The sequence below is a fragment of the Neomonachus schauinslandi genome, chromosome 13 (assembly GCF_002201575.2).
Source record: "Neomonachus schauinslandi chromosome 13, ASM220157v2, whole genome shotgun sequence".
Classification (NCBI taxonomy): Eukaryota; Metazoa; Chordata; class Mammalia; order Carnivora; family Phocidae; genus Neomonachus; species Neomonachus schauinslandi.
Window position 1 is genome coordinate 48455739 of NC_058415.1, and position 12387 is coordinate 48468125.

Here is a 12387-nt window from a genome sequence, read left to right on the forward strand (position 1 = left end):
TAATTTTAGCCATTCTGACTGGTGTGAGGTGGTATCTCATTGAGGTTTTGATTTGGATTTCCCTGATGCCGAGTGATATTGAGCACTTTTTCATGTGTCTGTTGGCCATTTAGATGTCTTCTTTGGGAAAATGTCTGTTCATGTCTTCTGCCCATTTCTTCATTGGATTCTTTGTTCTTTGGGTGTTGAGTTTGATCAGTTCTTTATAGATTTTGGATACTAGCCCTTTATCTGATATGTCATTTGCAAATATCTTCTCCCATTCTGTCGGTTGTCTTTTGGTTTTGTTGACTGTTTCTTTTGCTGTGCAAAAACTTTTTATCTTGATGAAGTCCCAATAGTTCATTTTTGCCCTTGCTTCCCTTGCCTTTGGCAATGTTTCTAGGAAGAAGTTGCTGCGGCTGAGGTCAAAGAGGTTGCTGCCTGTGTTCTCCTTTAGGATTTGGAAGGACTCCTGTCTCACAGTAAGGTCTTTCAACCATTTGGAGTTTATTTTTGTGTGTGGTGTAAGGAAATGGTCCAGTTTCATTCTTCCGCATGTGGCTATCCAATTTTCCCAACACCATTTGTTGAAGAGACTGTCTTTTTTCCATTGGACATTCTTTCCTGCTTTGTCAAAGATGAGTTGACCATAGAGTTGAGGGTCCATTTCTGGGCTCTCTATTCTGTTCCATTGATCTATGTGCCTGTTTTTGTGCCAGTACCATACTGTCTTGATGATGACAGCTTTGTAATAGAGCTGAAAGTCCGGAATTGTGATGCCGCCAGCTTTGCTTTTCTTTTTCAACATTCCTCTGGCTATGCGGGGTCTTTTCTGGTTCCATACATATTTTAGGATTATTTGTTCCATTTCTTTGAAAAAAGTGGATGGTATTTGGATGGGGATTGCATTGAATGTGTAGATTGCTCTAGGTAGCATTCACATCTTCACAATATTTGTTCTTCCAATCCATGCGCATGGAACGTTTTTCCATTTCTTTGTGTCTTCCTCAATTTCTTTCATGAGTATTTTCTAGTTTTCTGAGTACAGATCCTTTGCCTCTTTGGTTAGATTTATTCCTAGGTATCTTATGGTTTTGGGTGCGATTGTAAATGGGATCAACTCCTTAATTTCTCTTTCTTTGGTCTTGTTGTTGGTGTATAGGAATGCCACTGACTTCTGTGCATTGATTTTATATCCTGCCACTTTACTGAATTCCTGTATGAGTTCTAGCAGTTTTGGGGTGGAGTCTTTGGGGGTTTCCACATAAAGTATCATATCATCTGCAAAGAATGAGAGTTTGACTTCTTCTTTGCCGATTTGGATGCCTTTGATTTCTTTTTGTTGTCTGATTGCTGTGGCTAGGACTTCCAATACTATGTTGAATAGCAGTGGTGATAGTGGACATCCCTGCCGCGTTCCTGACCTTAGGGGGAAAGCTCTCAGTTTTTCCCCATTGAGAATGATATTTGCTGTAGGTTTTTCATAGATGGCTTTTATGATATTGAGGTATGTACCCTCTATGCCTATACTCTGAAGAGTTTTGATCAAGAAAGGATGCTGTATTTGTCAAAAGCTTTTTCTGCATCTATTGAGAGGATCATATGATTCTTGTTCTTTCTTTTGTTAATGTATTGTATCACGTTGATTGATTTGTGGATGTTGAACCAACCTTGCAGCCCAGGGATAAATCCCACTTGGTCATGGTGAATAATCCTTTAATGTACTGTTGGATCCTATTGGCTAGTATTTTGGTGAGAATTTTTGCATCCATGTTCATCAGGGATATTGGTCTGTAATTCTCCTTTTTGATGGGGTCTTTGTCTGGTTTTGGGATCAAGGTAATGCTGGCCTCATAAAATGAGTTTGGAAGTTTTCCTTCCATTTCTATTTTTTGGAACAGTTTCAGAAGAATAGGTATTAATTCTTCTTGAAATGTTTGGTAGAATTCCCCTGGGAAGCCATCTGGCCCTGGGCTTTTGTGTTTTGGGAGATTTTTGATGACTTCTTCAATTTCCTTAGTGGTTATAGGTCTGTTCAGGTTTTCTATTTCATTCTGGTTCAGTTTTGGTAGTTCATACATCTCTAGGAATGCATCCATTTCTTCCAGGGTATCTAATTTGCTGGTGTAGAGTTGCTCATAATATGTTCTTATAATTGTTTGTATTTCTTTGGTGTTGGTTGTGGTCTCTCCTCTTTCATTCATGATTTTGTTGATTTGGGTCATTTCTCTTCTCTTTTTGATAAGTCTGGCCAGGGGTTTATCAATCTTGTTAATTCTTTCAAAGAACCAGCTCCTAGTTTTGTTGATCTGTTCTACTGTTCTTTTAGTTTCTATTTCATTGATTTCTGCTCTGATCTTTATTATTTCTCTTCTCCTGCTGCGTTTAGGCTTTACTTGCTGTTCTTTCTCCAGCTCTTTTAGGTGTAGGGTTAAATTGTGTACTTGAGACCTTTCTTGTTTCTTGAGAAAAGCTTGTATTGCTACATACTTTCCTCTTAGGACTGCCTTTGCTGCATCCCAAAGATTTTGAATAGTTGTGTTTTCATTTTCATTGGTTTCCATGAATTTTTTTAATTCTTCTTTAATTTCCTGGTTGACCCATTCTTCAGTAGGATGCTCTTTAGCCTCCATGTATTTGAGTTCTTTCTGACTTTCCTCTTGTGATTGAGTTCTAGTTTCAAAGCATTGTGGTCTGAAAATAGGCAGGGAATGATCCCAATCTTTTGGTACCGGTTGAGACCTGATTTGTGACCTAGGATGTGATTGATTCTGGAGAATGTTCCATGGGCACTAGAGAAGAATGTGTATTCCGTTGCTTTGGGATGGAATGTTCTGAATATGTCTGTGAAGTCCATTTGGTCCAGTGTGTCATTTAAAGTCTTCATTTCCTTGTTGATCTTTTGCTTAGATGATCTGTCCATTTCAGTGAGGGGGGTGTTAAAGTCCCCCACTATTATTGTATTGTTGATGTGTTTCTTTGCTTTTGTTATTAAGTGCCTTATATAATTGGCTGCTCCCATGTTAGGGGCATAGATATTTAAAATTGTTAGATCTTCTTTTTGGATAGACCCTTTAAGTAGGATATAGTGTCCTTCCTCATCTCTTATTACAGTCTTTGGTTTAAAATCTAATTTGTCTGATAGAAGGATTGCCACCCCAGCTTTCTTTTGGTGTCCATTAGCATGGTAAATGGTTTTCCACCCCCTCACTTTCAATCTGGGGGTGTCTTTCGTTCTAAAATGAGTCTCTTGCAGACAGCATATCGATGGGTCTTGTTTTTTAATCCAATCTGATAGCCTGTGTCTTTTGATTGGGGCATTTAGACCATTTACATTCAGGGTAACTGTTGAAAGATAGGAATTTAGTGCCATTGTATTGCCTGTAAGGTGACTGTTACCATATATTGTCTGTGTTCTTTTCTGGTCTGTGTTACTTTTAGGGTCTCTCTTTGCTTAGAGGACCCCTTTCAAGATTTCTTGTAGGGCTGGTTTTGTGTTTGCAAATTCCTTTAGTTTTTGTTTGTCCTGGAAGCTTTTCATCTCTCCTTCAATTTTCAATGACAGCCTAGCTGGATAGAGTATTCTTGGCTGCATATTTTTCTCATTTAGTGCTCTGAATATATCCTGCCAGTCCTTTCTGGCCTGCCAGGTCTCTGTGGATAGGTCTGTTGCCAATCTAATGTTTCTACCCTTGTAGGTTACATATCTCTTCTCCCGAGCTGCTTTCAGGATTTTCTCTTTGTCTCTGAGACTCATAAGTTTTACTATTAGATGTCAGGGTGTTGACCTATTTTTATTGATTTTTAAGAGGGGTTCTCTGTGCTTCCTGGATTTGCATGCCTGTTTCCTTCCCCAAATTAGGGAAGTTCTCTGCTATAATTTGCTCCATTATACCTTCTGCCCCCCTCTCTCTTTCTTCTTCTTCTGGGATCCCAATTGTTCTAATGTTGTTTCATCTTATGGTATTGCTTATCTCTCGAATTCTGCCCTCATGATCCACTAGTTGTTTATCTCTCTTTTTCTCAGCTTCTTTATTTTCCATCATTTGGTCTTCTATATCACTGATTCACTCTTCTGCCTCATTTATCCTAGCAGTTAGTGCCCCCATTTTTGATTGCACCTCATTAATAGCCTTTTTGATTTCTACTTGGTTAGATTTTAGTTCTTTTACTTTTCCAGAAAGGGTTTCTCTAATAACTTCCATGCTTTTCTCAAGCCCAGCTAGTATCTTTAAAGTGATGATTCTGAACTCTAGATCTGACATCGTACTAATGTCCGTATTGATTAGGTCCCTGGCAGTCGGTACTACCTCTTGTTCTTTTTGTTGAGGTGATTTTTTCTGTTTTGTCATTTTGTGCAGAGGAGAATAGATTAATGAGAGAACAAAATGCTAGCAGGTAACAACATCCCCAGAAAATATACTCTAAACAAATCAGAAAAGACCTGAAGCAGTGGGAAAAGAAAAAGAGAGAAAAAAGAAAAAGAAACAAAAAAAGATAAAGATAAAAACAAAAACAGAACAAAACAAAAACAGAATGTGATCAAATATGATCAGGCTGGTATATAGATCAGTGCCACACACTAGATTTTGGGTGTATTTTGGTCTGTTAAAAGAAAGTGCCTCCCAAAATTTTAAAGAAAGAAAAACTTATATATATACAAAAATAAGGGTTGATATGATGAAGGGATGGAATATGACTGTAAAGATGGAAATTATAAAAAATTTTATAAAAGGAATTGATATGGTGTTTGAAAAAAAGGATTTTAAAAAGAAAAAAAAGGGAGAATGTGATCAGGCAGGTAGAAAAAACCATATACTAGAGATTTAGAGTATATTTTGATCTGTTAGAAGAAACTATCTCAAAATTTTAAAGAGAGAACAACTTACATATATATATATATATATATATATATATATGCCAAAAATATGGGTAACTACTATGAAGGGATAGAATATGACTCTAAAAATGAAAAATAAAAATGTGTTTTAAAAAAGGGATTGATAAGATGTTGGTTGAAAAAGGGAAAAAGAAAAATTCAAAAAAAAAAAAAAAAGTTAAAAAAAATAATTAACTTTGAAAGACTAAAGAATCATGGTAAAAAAGCCATGAATTCTATGTGCAGTATTCCCCTAGCGCTGGAGTTCTGCCATTCTCATTGATCGGTAAACTTGGTCTTGGCTGGCTGTTCTCACTGATCTTCTGGGCAAGGGGCCTGTTGCCGTGGTTCCCAAATGTCTTTGCCGGAGGTGGAATTGCCCCGCCCTTGCCCGGTCCGAGCTAAGTAATCTGCTCGGGTTTGCTCTCAGGAGCTTTTGTTCCCTGCGAGCTTTCCGTACTGCTTTGGAGGGGGAGAGTGAAAATGGCGGCCTCCCAATCTCCGCCCTGGAGGAGCCGAGAACTCGGGGCCCCGCTCCTCAGTGCACCCCCACAGAAAAGCAGTCACTCCCGTCTCTCCGGTCTCCGGCCACACTCCGTGGTCACCCGGCCTGTGACCGTGCGTTTCTATCTCTGGCACCCGACCCCATGTGGAGTCTCCAAACCCAGCAGATCCCTGCGGTGCACTTCCGCGCAGCTCCTCCTGGGGGAGGAAGGTGAGTCTCCCCGGATCTGCCGCTTGTTGGGTCCCTGCTGGAGGAGCAGTGGCCCGACTGTGCCGCGGATCACTGTTTATGGCAACCCCGAGTTGAGAGCCCGCGCCTGGGCTCCGCCTCTGCAGCCGGCTTCCCCACTCCGATACCTGGGAGCTCTGCCACACCTAGGCACCCCCGGTCTTTCTGTGACCCCGAGGGTCCTGAGACCACACTGTCCCGGAGGGTTCCACCCCCTGCTTAGCCACCAGAGTGATGTCCCTCAGCGGAGCAGACTTTTAAAAGTTCTGATTTTGTGCTCCGTGGTTCTATCACTTGCCAGAAGCAGCCAACGGAGGCCCCTCCCCCGCCGTCTATCCTCCCGAATATCGCCTTGGATTCACTTCTCCGCACGTCCTACCTTCCAGAAAGTGGTCGCTTTTCTGATGAGAGAGTTGTCGCTATTCTTTTCTTCGATCTCCTGTTGAGTTTGTAGGTGTTCAGAATGGTTTGATCCCTATCCAGCTGAATTCCTGAGAGGAGATGAAATCCAGGTCTCCTACTCCTCCGCCATCCTGCTCCACCCCCCAAAATTATCCCATTTTAATACTTTGTCTAGTAGGGAGCCTCTCTGGGACAAATTTCAATTATCCAAAATAGAAATATATATATTTTTAAATCAGTTGACTAAATAAAAAAATCAGTTGACCAGCTAGAATTAGAGTTTTTCTTAGATTATTAGGATAAGGAGTTTTTGAGATTAAATATGGAAAGTGTGGTTTTCTGTAAATGGTGATTTGAGATACTTAATTGGGGGTGCATAGCAGAATCATCTAGGAGGTTTTTGTTTTTGTTTTACCACCAAATACATATTGCAGGGCTTTAGCACAACAAGTTAAATTAAGATCTTCAGTGGTGTTCTCAGACCTGTTTGGTACACAAATCAATGAAATAGAAACCCTTTCTATTTACATTCATGTCAAATATATCTGCTAAATCTCTCGTATGAATTCACTTGACCATAACTTCTAGCTTTACTGAGTTTAGTGTGTTCTTACCTTTATGGTTATAATTCTCCCTGCTCACTGTCTAGATGATACTAAGAAAAAAATTCAGATTTTAATAAGTATGATATGTGGGCTTAAGGATGTCTAGTCAAAGACGAAGGCTAATGAGATGCACAAACCACTGAATTCCATAAACAGAATGGGTGCGGACTTGGAGAAAGATGGTAAGGACATCACAAATACATTTTAATTTGCTGATTAGTGAGGAAGAACAAAAAAATGTTCCACATCATGGAAAAAATTTCTGAATAAACTTGAATGATCTAACATACAGTTTTCTTCTTTGTTCTTCATCAAACAGGAGAAGAAAAATCAAAATGTAGGGTAGGTGAGGACCTAGTAAATGAGCACAAAGCTTCTCTAAATAAAATGGGGGAGACAGTATGTATTTTGGATGACAGAGATGAAAAAAAGTAATGTAAGTAGAACACCCTGAATGAAACATGAACATTTGTGTGCATAAATTGTAATCTAGCACCATAGTTCAGGGTCAACTACCTAATGAAAGGTTGGGTAAAACCTAGTATAGTAGGAATTCATATTAAAAAGCAAACATCCTACAGTTTACTGAAAGATGAATAAAAATTTACAGTGTGCATGGTCGTTTTCTGGCCTATGATAGGAATATAGTAGCCAGAATAGAGTAATAGGTCCATTGTCTCAGTTTTATTAAGATTTGTATTTGTTTTAATTCTATTGCTGTACTATTGTAGCAATGCTCAGAGCAACTCCTGGTCAGAGGTGTGTGTCCTAGTCCCAGAAGTTCCCCTTTTCAAGCTCCTGAGATATTAGTACCAGCAAAGCTGTCGACTTTTCCTCAGAGGTCTGAGTCCTAGCTTTGTAAGACCCTCCCACAAGCATCTAAATTCTAGTAATTCTGTCCTCTTCTTTTGTTCCCCCAGTTATAGGGTAGTAGCTACAGTTACTACCTCGGGATACCTTCCTGTTCCCTTTTGCTTTTTGAGTTTTCTGATACCTGGGTGATAGGTCTTTTAATTAAATTAATCAAAATAACTTATGTAGTTTCTATCTTCTGACTGTGCCCTGATGATTACAGCCAGGGTTGAGTAGATTATGGAATAAGGGTGATTAATCTTTTCAAATATTAAAGGCTTGCATGTGAAAGAAAATAGATATGCCTCACAGAGTTGGTTTCTTTACATTTCCTTCTGGGAGATTATCTGCCCCTATGCTCTACCACTGTGACGAGTCCTGTTCTAGGTAGAGCACATGACCTAGTTCCCTGGCCACAGCTAACTGGCCCAGGGTGGGCACTTTACTTAGCAGATTCTAGGCTGATCAATTTGCCTATGACAAGGATTGGCATAAAGTGCTCTGCCCAAAAATAGATGAACTGAGCCAAATGGATTCTTTCTTTTATGATTTTGAACCAAGAGTCTCAGTTCAAAGCTGGACCCGAAGAAGCATGTGATGCAGTCAATCGATTAATAGCACAGCATTAGTGGCTCATGAATTCCTGCCATGGAGTTTTTCAGAGACATTTGACCTATGAATCATTCTCTTCTACCCTCAGCAAAAGCATTTCCATAATTAAGACTGGGTTTACTTTGTGAGATGGATAGATCTCTATCATTTGAATGTTCAAGCAGAGAATGGGTACTTATTGGGTTTGTTTTTGAGATTTCCATGAAAGCTTTTCATGTTAGAATATAAGATATGCATGTATTTCCGGGCTCTTCTCTAGACCCATTGAATAAGAATATTCTAAAAATGGAGTCAAGTTATATATACTAAAAATAGCAATAACAAGAACAACTCCCTCCATGTTATGCTGAAGTAGTTGGTCTGTAGGTCAGTCAGATATGGGGAAAAAAAAAAAAGGACCATATTATTTGGGCTATCTGTTGTTGAATAATAAACTGCCAGCACTCCGTTTTATTATATCTCATGATTTTGTGGGTCAGGAATTCAATTGCCCAGGTTTCTGCTGGGCAATTCTGCACTATCTTGTATTAATTAGGGCCACATGGTGATATTTACCTGGAAGCTAGTTTCATCTGGAGTATATAGGATGGCTTCAGTCATATACCTGACATCTCAGCAGGGAGAGCTGAAACTTTTTTTTTTTTTTTAACTCCATATAGTTTCAGGACTTCTTGTAGTCTTTCCAGCAAGGCAGTTGAATATCTTACGTGGTGACTCAACATCATGTGGTGGCTTGGGGCTCTCAGGCAAGCAAAAACGGGCCGTCTTCTTAAATAGCAGGCCTGGATCTGACAAATACCGCTTCTACAGTTCTCTTTTGGTTAAAGCAGGCACAAGTCAGCCCAGATTTGAGGGAGGGAAATTAACTTCTCCCAATCGGAGAAGAGTTAAAGAATTTGTGCCCATCTTTAATCTGTCATGAAGATCTCTTAATTTATTGTAAACTATCTCTTTAAATCCTGAAGAGAGGGCATTCGAGAAGGACAGTTCTGATGTATGGGAGCTGCGTGAGAAGATCCATCAGACAGGGCATGGCTAGGAACAGCGATGTCTGCCTTGTCCTCTATTAGAGAAAGAAGTAAATAATGATGAAGAGCATATAAAAAGAAGGAGATTCATTAAAGATAATCTTACCCTAAGAGTTTTATTTGAGGCTGTTTTCTAATTAGAGTAGTCTACTGGAATAGGATGGAAAAAATTTGAGTCTATAGGCTACTTTTGGATTGGAAGTAGGTAATATTTGCTGAATTCTTACTGAAAGTATGCCAGTAAATGTTATCAATCACCAGTAATAGTGATAGTAACTATTACATTAATGAATTCAGTTTGTCATTCTTTCAAGTTAATATGAATATATGCATTCTTTCCACTGAAACAGGTTTTGTCTTTTAACTGAAAAGGAAAGAGAGGAGAAATGTTTAATTAGAATTCCTTTAGATTTTAAAAAGGTATCATAAAACATAATAAATAGGGTCACTGTTAGAATTTTTCCTGGAAAGCTAGACTGATATCATTTCTCCTGTTGTAACTTAAGTTTTCTGAATTGCCTTTCTTAACGTTATAGCAACTTATTTTGAAATAAAAAGCATGTTGTGATAAACTTGTTTTCCTACTTTATTAAATTGTTTCATAAATCGCATTTGTGAGCTGTGACTGCTGTTGATGTTATTTACACTTGAGAACAGATTAAACATGTTTTTGTTTATATTAATTATGAAACTGAGGCACTTGGGATTACTATTGGGTTTCGTTTTTCTTTATTTATTTAATTTTTCCTCTTGGTGGGGGTTGGTTATTACTTTGCTCCAAACTGCTGAGTGACTCAGAAATGAAATTGACAAAACTATTCAATATCAACTATGTTGATTTAAATTAACAGCACAAAAGAGCTTCAGTGAAAATGCAATGTCATTTAATAAATTAACATGTGGGACAAGCTAATGCTAAAGGGTGGTTTAACAAAGGTACTTAAAGTTTTGTTTTGTTGAGCAAAGCCTAGGGAACTAAAGTGATTCTACTGTTACTCTCCCAAGACAATAAAACAAAAATTCCAAGAGCAAAGGGTTATGTCCTAACTGCCCCCTTACCAACCTCCTCAGGTAAAACAAAAACAAAACAAACAAACAAACAAAAACAACACAAACTCTCCAAAACATTGTTTTTGGTAACTATTCTGTTGGTGATTTGACAGATTGGAAAAGTAATGATCTTATGGAAAAGTCCTATATTTCCTCTATGGAAAATAATTACTATGGACACCTTTTGCGTATCAGTTTAAATCGTCTGGCCATACTTTCTGTTTCAGCCACTGCTGTAGCAACGAGTTCTTCACAGGCTTCTAGCATCTTCATGCAGATAAACCTGATAGCAGCTTGCCACTTCATCTCAGAGCCTCAGGCCCGAACTGAGTGCCTCTAACTTCCTGGTCCTGACCTTCTGTCCTAGGATATCATAGGAGACCTATGGTAATTCCTTTGTACTCATGCATGTACAACCTAAAAGTGCAGGAGTACAAAGCAGATGGATAAATGCCTTCCTCTGTCTTCCAGTGGGCAGATGGTTCCTAGACACATTTCTTAAGCTTCTCAGATTACTGAGGGATGGAGTAACCAGTTTCCCATAGTAGCAAACAACTATCTCCTGGTATTAGCACACTTTTACTTCACTGTTTCATTCCTATTACCTGTGGTCATATCGCCAAATAAATTGTCCACACATAAACTTTTGTGTCTTAAATCTGCTTTTTTTGGGGGGCGGGGAGACCAGAACTAAAATGGGCCCTTTCAAACTTGTTTCCTCCTTTTAAATTATCAGTAATGTGTTGGAATTTATTAGGGCATATTTTCTCAAAATTGAAACCAGGAATATCCCAGGATATGAGACTGTTCAACACACTGTACCATCCGTTTTTATCTTGTTTCAGTTTTCTCTGTTGGTACATCTCTGACCTTTGTTCCATTGGCATATCAACAAGAACTTTTGGACAAACACTGTCTGCTTATGAAGTTAAATTTTGGAGAAAGATATTTTGAATTTCAGATGTCTGGAAATTTTCATGAAAATTTTAATGTCATCGTGAACAATAGAATGGCATCAAGTCTGATAAAAATCATACCTAATGTTTTCTCCTCTGTGAAATCCTAAGTATTATATAGAGGGGAAATAAAGTTTGAGCCAGAGTTTAAGTTGGAGACGACCCAGTTGCCAGCTTTGCAAATCATCACAAATTTCTTCTTAGACCCAACCTTTATTTGTTGAGATTAGATCTGTCTTATAATTTCAGTTTTTCTCAAGTGTTACATAGAAGGGAACATTCTAAGATTGAAAATAGTTTTGAGTATATAACTGGAAGGAATGTACATATAGTTCACTGCAATAAAGCTTTTTAGGATCCTAGGCTATATTTCAAAATTATATAGTCTCATGAAGACAGTATCACCCTTGTGAAATCTGGGTAGTATAGTATTTTATTTACTCCTATTTGCAATATGTTGAAAAAATACATTTTAGGGGACTTGAAAGGTAGCTTAAGATAACTGTATGTTTTCTAATTTTATTAATGATATAAAAGAATTTGGAAGTTTAGGGCTAAAAACCAACATTTCAATTACCTAGAACATCTCCGTTTATTGGTTGGACAGATTTCTGGCTGTTTTTAGAAACTTAGGGTGTTACAGAATCCAGAAAAAAATAACATAGTTGATAGTTTACATTTGAAAATAAGTGTCAAAATTATTGGACATCAACTGTTTCAGGAACTAGACATTGAGAGAAGTGCTTTAGATGTATTTGTCTCATTTAATCTTCAAAATAGTCTTATGAGATCAGTGTTGTTACTAGTCTTTTAAAGATAAAAGAACTGGAGCTTTAAGGAAGTTTATAATTTTGATTGAACTTATCCAGCTATTAAGTTGCAGAATGGCAATATCCATTTCTTTTCCACTTCCGATTCAGGTGCTCTGAATGGTCACTTCCCCAGAGAAGACCTAAACCCGATGGCTACTCCACAGATAAACTGATCGTTTGGTTTGCTGGCCAAATGGAAATCAGATTTACTTGAAACAAAAGCCAAGGACTATAAGAGAAAATTCAGAGAATGAATAGGAATTATAGGATCTAGAGTTCAAAGAGAACTATAGAAAGAAGGAAAGTGGAAGATAAGTATCTGGTCAATAATAAAAATGATAAGAGTGATCATGGCCATACTGATCAGAAGATGAAAGTCAAATCTGTAACAGGAATCGTTCTTCTACTGAGCAGTAGCAAATGGATCTATTAAACTAACTTACTGGTTATCAGAGTACAAATTGGTAATGGATTTT